The sequence below is a fragment of the Portunus trituberculatus genome, chromosome 37, assembly GCF_017591435.1.
Source record: "Portunus trituberculatus isolate SZX2019 chromosome 37, ASM1759143v1, whole genome shotgun sequence".
NCBI lineage: Eukaryota > Metazoa > Arthropoda > Malacostraca > Decapoda > Portunidae > Portunus > Portunus trituberculatus.
In genome coordinates, this window is record NC_059291.1 from 14683371 (window position 1) to 14690438 (window position 7068).

General features: G+C 41.7%; 1 non-coding gene across 1 annotated transcript; it reads left to right on the forward strand.

The window, feature by feature from the left end:
• Nucleotides 1-369: 369 nt before the first annotated feature.
• Trnav-aac lies at nt 370-442 on the forward strand. The gene has a single exon. It is a non-coding gene; the product is annotated as a tRNA-Val (tRNA).
• The last annotated feature ends 6626 nt before the right edge of the window (nt 443-7068 follow it).

A 7068-nucleotide genomic window follows, 5' to 3' on the forward strand; every position in this document is an offset into this window, starting at 1 on the left:
CAATGCCCCGAAGTAATCCTATTGGTTCACAAATGACTGGCTGCTCATCTCCTTAAATATGGGAATTGTGTTGGTCTCTGTGTCCCGCTGACTGACTGCCTGTTGGTAGTGGTGGTGGTGGTGGTGGTGATGGTGATGCTTTTTTTGTTTGCTTCTTTATGTTGTTGTTATTGTTGTTGTTATTGATGTTGTTGTTGTTGTTGTTGTTGTTGTTGTTGTTGTTGTTGTTGTTCTCTTCCTTTTCATCCTTCTTTTCCTTCTCCTGCTCCTCCTCTTCCTACTCCTACTCCTCTTCCTCCTCCTCCTCCTCTTCCTTCTTCTCCTCCTCCTCCTTTTTCTTTATCTTTTATCATTTCCCTTCTTTTCCAAGTGCTCATGGTGTAGTGGCTATCACGTCTGTCTAACACACAGAAGGTCCCAGGTTCGAGCCCTGGTGAGCACATTACAGTTTATAAATATTTTTTTTTCCTTCATTTTTAAGAGTGACACTGTCCTACTTTGCCAGTCCCTAAAGAAATGTCAAAAGTGTAATATTATTTAAACGTCACTCTAGAAAGTCACTGGAAGGAGGAGAAAATACAGAAGAAAGCAGAAAATTCCAGAGTTTATAAACAGATAAAGAAGAATTACAGATAATACTGGTCAACTCTGGATTAGAGATCTGGACGGAATAAGGGTGAGAAAAAGTAGAAATTCTTTCAAATCGAGGCCGCTATAGGATGAAAGGCATGCAGTTGATAAGATCAGAAGTGTAATTGGCATGAAAATAGTGATAGAAAATAGTAAGGTATGCAACAGATGAAATAGGCAAATAGGCATGTGTGTGTGTGTGTGTGTGTGTGTGTGTGTGTGTGTGTGTGTGTGTGTGTGTGTGTGTGTGTGTGTGTGTGTGTGTGTGTGTGTACGTGGTATGTGTAGGTAGGTAGGAAGGTAACTCGGTTTACTTGTATTCAGTAAGGTCAAAGGAAAAATATAGGGGATTCAAAAACTCTTAGCATGTAAAACAACTAGAAAGGAATGGTCGGCTGTGTGGAAATATTTTAGAGAGAGAGCGAAATATTTTATTTCCGAAGTGTCAAGGTGAGTTTGCGTTAGCTGTTCAGTACAGTGTGTTTGTGTGTGTTTCGCTGTTTGATCTGCTGCAGTCTCTGACGAGACAGCCAGACGTTACCCTACGGAACGAGCTCAGAGCTCATTATTTCCGATCTTCGGAGAGGCCTGAGAACAGGCACACACCACACACCGGGACAACAAGGTCACAACTCCTCGATTTACATCCCGTACCTACTCACTGCTAGGTGAACAGGGGCTACACACCCAAATATCTCCACCCGGCCAGGGAATCGAACCCCGGTTCTCTGGCTTGTGAAGCCAGCGCTCTAACCACTGAGCTACCGTGTGTGTGTGTGTGTGTGTGTGTGTGTGTGTGTGCGCGATTCACCTCGGTCGTCTGCTGGTCACCCAGCCAGTCTTCCCTATTACGGAGAGAGCTCAGAACACATAGACCGATCTTCGGGTAGGACTGAAACTACATAACATACTCCACACACCGGGAATGCGAGGCCACAACCCCTCGAGTTACATCCCGTACTTATTTACTGCTAGGTGAACAGGGGCTACGCATTAAGAGGCTTAACCATTTGCCTCACCGCTCCGGGACTCGAACCCGGCCCTCTCGATTGTGAGTCGAGCGTGCTAACCACTACACTACGCGGTGTGTGTGTGTGTGTGTGTGTGTGTGTGTGTGTGTGTGTGTGTGTGTGTGTGTGTGTGTTGTGTCTAGATGAATGAGGTTGGCCGAGTTAAAATGATTTTGTAAGAGAGAGAGAGAGAGAGAGAGAGAGAGAGAGAGAGAGAGAGTTAAGACGAAACATTAGATTACCGGTGGGAATCAAACCAAATCGACAATAATCAGTAATAATTATAATCCTTCAGAGAACCCTTTGTAATCCTTTGTAATTCCCTACTTGACGAATTACAGGAAGAAAAAACTTAAAAATGAGCACACGTACCAAGAGTAGAGGAAAGGAAGTGTCTAGCATCCCTTCATAGTCTGGAATTTCTTCTCTGTTACTTGGAATCCCGTTTTCACAGTCTGGAATTCTGTCTTAACTGTGTAGAATTCTGTCTTGCCTGTCTGAAATTTTTTCTGCTTTGTCTGGAAATCCATCTCCTTCATTGTGATTTTGTAACCTTCAATTTTTGGTGTTCTGTTTCCTTCATTGTCTTCTTCATATCTTCCTCGCTTAGCCGCTGTGTCGTTGACTTAATGTAATTGTAGTCTAACTTACTTGTGTGTATGATAACAACGCTGTTGTGATTTTAAATGGCCTTAGTGGAAAGCTGTTTGGTTATTAGCCTTTTTTTTTGTATCCATGAAAAATGAGTAAGAATCGAAATAAAACGAAGAGAACTTTAAACACCAATACCAAAGAAAAAAATCGCTTTTGTTATTATTCTAGTTTGTGTTTCTATTGCTGGACAAGCTCTCCAGAATTGTGCTCCAGTGAATAACCTAATGAGTAGAAAAAGGGTCTCTTTTTGTTAACTGACCAGCTCTGCAGACGTGAAAGCTTCTGTCTTATTGCAGCTTGCTGATGGTTTTCTTCTGCTACAAAGTGAAAATATTTATTTGAATGTTGAATATTATATTGTATTGTGGTAAAGAATTAATCACGTGACCTTTATAGATAGTCAATCCTATATTCCTGCTGTCTAGAAAATAAATTGTTTGGTGTTATTGCGCGAGTTTTTTTTTTTTTTACCTGTCTAGTCTACAACGGTGATATTTATCCGAGCGCCAGCTGTGTGCGAGGCGAAATGTTTGTGATTGGAGAATTGAGTTTCTTTCCTTCCTTGTGCACAGTTGAGAGTGGTTGCAGGAATACCCGACAAGATTCTCTTCACAGTCACACTGTAAGAATATTTCTAAGGGATCGTTTGCCTCACATACACACTTAGGCAAAGATGGAGTAACTTGCCACACTCACTTCATTGTCTGCTTATCTTCCTTGCTTAGCCACAGCCTTTAGCGTTTTCTCTTAAACATAAACCTTTTAATCCGCTGACAGTCTCTTTGGAAAATGACAACTAGTGGACTGTAGGTTCATGGCTGATGGATTCCTGCAGCTTCCTTTATTTTCTAATGTTCTCATACTCATAATTTGAATGAAAAATCCAGGAAAATTCTAGACATATTGGAAGGGAGAGTGGCTTATTATCCCTTGCAATTTTGTATTTTCTTTCGACTTTCTAGTGTGTGGCTGGCGTCTTTAATGGGCATTTTTTTTTCCATTTTGTGTTCTCCTAGTTTAGAATATCTTTTGAACAAAAGAAAGAACGGCGAGGCAAGAATATCTCTTACACACACACACCGATAGATAGATAGATAGATAGTTTATTGACCACATCAATACAAATTATAATATACATATACAACTAACTTCCTAAACTAAATTAACGATAAACATTTAACTAACATTTGGAATCACAACAATGTAGTCCACAAATATAATCTACACATAAAATTTACGTTTTAATTATACATTCCTAAGATATCATGAATGATTTTACAACATGTGTCATGGGGGATATCAGGTGAAAATAGTGCTTCAAGGGTGGTAACATTATACCTCACTCTGATGTTTCCTGTTATAGAACAGTCCTCAACCACGTGCCTCTCTGTCTGAACTCCTCTGCCACATACACACACACGTTCTTCAAAAGGAAGGCGGCCACGACCTCGTCTATTCCAACGGCCGGTTTCTACGATAAGATTGTGGCCACTTACTCGGAAACGAGTAAACGCTATGCGGTCGGACTCGTTTATCAGATGTTTATTTGTATATATATGGTGTACCGATAAGCTTGGATTGATCTCTCTATATATAGTACACCTTGATGAATTAGAATTCTCTATTACATTATGTACATTACTCGTTAAAGAGGTCGGGTCGGGAGGATCATTATCAATGAAATTTTGAATTAATTTGCCCATGTGCGTGTTTGTGCTGGTCACCATTCGGATGGAAAGTGCTAATGGGTCATCTGACATACTTGACCTCTGAGACCACATACTACTAAAAAACTTATGTTGTTTGAACTTAATCAAATCTGGGAGCAGAGGGTAGCCAGCTTCAGCATAACAGACCAAGTTTGATGTTGTTTTCCTGACCCCAAGTAGTTGTTTAATACCCCAATTATACAGCTTAATAGCAGGCTTGATATCAGCCCCTACCCAGGACTCACATCCATACAGCAGGGATGACATCATGGCAGCATCGAGGACTCGTCGCTTTACAACAAATGGAATATCATTGTTTTTCTTGAGAAAGGACACACATACGTGGGACAGTTTTCTTTTAGCATGCGCCCGGACAGCCGAGGACACTGAGCCGTCACAGGTGAACGGTGACCCCAAGTACACATAATTCGTGCAATGTTCTATCACCAAGTCGTTCATCTGTATCGGCTCCGTATCTCTCTCTTCTCCATTAATTACAAAATATTTTGTCTTAGTGCAGTTGATTACCATACCAAACTCTTCACAAAAATGTTTCAGTATTTCACTTTTTTAACAAATTCTGTCTACTAGTTGACAATAATACTGTATCATCCATGAGAACCAGTATATGTATCCATCCGATGAGTTGCTCAGGTTGACAATTTTCTTTCATGAGGCGAATAAGTTCATTAACAAATACAATAAACAAAAACAAGATGTAGGCGAACCCTGTCTGACTCCACGTGTAGCTGTCACCACAGCCCCGCCTATCAAACTTTCTGTAACACGGTACATGGCCATTAGCGCCGCCACCATCACTGTACCACACCCATAACGCCGTAACACAGCAAACAACTTTTTCCTCGGGACTAAGTCGTACGCCTTTGAAAAGTCAATGAAAGTTATATACAATTTTGTTTTCTTCCGTCTGGCCATGTCAGAGAGAATGCGAAGCGTAACGATATGTTCAATACAACTACGCCTTCTTTGTGCCCCAGCTTGTTCCTAAAAGGCTTGAACCACAGGCTTAACCGCTGGCACAGAACCATATCGTATAATTTAGCCAAGGTGTTGATTACACTTATACCTCGGTAATTACTCGGGTCTTTTCTGTCACCTTTCTTGAAAACTGTAAAAACCTTCGCTCTTATCCATGATTGAGGATAACTGCCTGCTAAGAAGATGCTGTTAAACAAAGCCACCAAACTATATATCCAATGAACTGGCAACAGAGAGAATACACCAGGAGGTATTCCATCAGGCCCGCAGGCTTTATCAGGTTTCATCCTCTTCGACTGTTCTTGCACCTCTGCGGGCGTGATTGGCTCATCAAGAATAGGGATAGTGACGCCATTTGTTTCGTCGTCTCCGTCTTGGTCCGTGTCATCAGTGGGGTGGTTCAGTACTGCTTCAAAGTGCGTTTTGAAATCCTGGTCACTGGGACACAAGCTATCCTGGCGATAATCCATACTATAATCACCCTTCCAGTCAATTGCCTTCCACACTCTAGCGTCATCTGCGTCACTTAATAAGTTTTCCCATCTACCAGTTACTAGTAAAATTACCAACTTCCTGTTCATTTTGCCGCACACTATTCTGTGCACAAGTATATAGTGTGTTGGATAACTCTTGTACAGCATTGTCTACATCGAGGTCACCTTCAAACAGATTAATATGAGGGATGCTGTCTACAAACAGATTTTTCTCAATACTGTTGAACTTGACCGGTTTCTTACATTGTCTTATTTTACTGGCATTACCATAAAGAGCAGCGTGATCTCCCAACATTCCTGCCCTGGCCACCAACCTGCTAACATCCACACCCTTACTGGCAACACTGACTGTGATGGGGGCGTGGTCCGAAGGGAGGTCACTTCTCTGTAACACAGCAAAGTCTTTCACAAAATCAAGTATTTTAGCAGACACAACACAAGTATCTACCTCGGAGACCCATGTGTCGCGCCTCCGGAAAGTCTTTCCACCAGGAACTGCTTATCCTTATATTTCAGGTTATTAATGACAAGTAAAGTGTTATCAATACAAATAGTAGATAAGAGCTCAGCATTATCACTAGGTGCATGAACATCATCAGGGATATGTGGGTATGATAGGTTTTCAGTATTAGTAAGATTTAACAAATTCAATATGTCTCTCACACTGCTACCAAATCTGGCATTCATATCTCCCACTATAACGAAACTGGTGTCCATAGAACTTGGTTATTTTTTCTTGAATCGCTGCGAAAAGGTCGTGAGAGTAATACTGGGAATCATTGGGAGGTATGTAACAAAACCCAAACAATATATCCTGGATGTTTCGAAACCTCAGCCAAACTTGATCACCAACACTCGTATCCACATCACTCACAAAATCTGCCAACCAATTCTTAACACAGACAACTGTTCCACCACGGTCTGCGGTACCAACTGACTCACTCTTGAATGAAACATACCTGGGAAACACACAGGAAGAGATGTTTTCACTTCATTAAGGCAAATAACATCATATTCAAGTAATAACAACTGAACATTACTTTTTTCCAACTTTGTACATACTGCATTAACATTCCATGATATTATCTTTACAAAACTTGCTTGATGTGGTCTACTTAGAGAAAAAACTGTGGATTCCAACTATCAATAACAATATTATCTTTATATAACTTACGCTCCTTGGTATCCAGCCTGATGACGCAGCCCATATTTTCAGGGCGGGACTTTTCGGCAGCTTCTACATCTCTCAAACGCCTCCACTCCTTCCTGATGCTTGGGTGAACATCCCGCTTGACGTAAATACGGCTGAAGTTGTCACCCGCAGACTTCAGTTGGCTGGCGCTGTTGAGGATGCTTGCGCGCAGATCCTTGTTCCGAAGCGTAACCAAGATGGGGCGACTCCTACGGTGTGTAGGCCCCTCACCAGCGGGTAGTTCTCGTCCTAGCCTCCGATAGGTACACTCGACGTCACTGATGCCTACTTTGGTCCATATCTTGTTAAGCTTCTCCTGGTCCGTTGTAGCACCATCCAACGCTTCATTCTCGTCAGGCACGCCCAGAACAACAATGTTT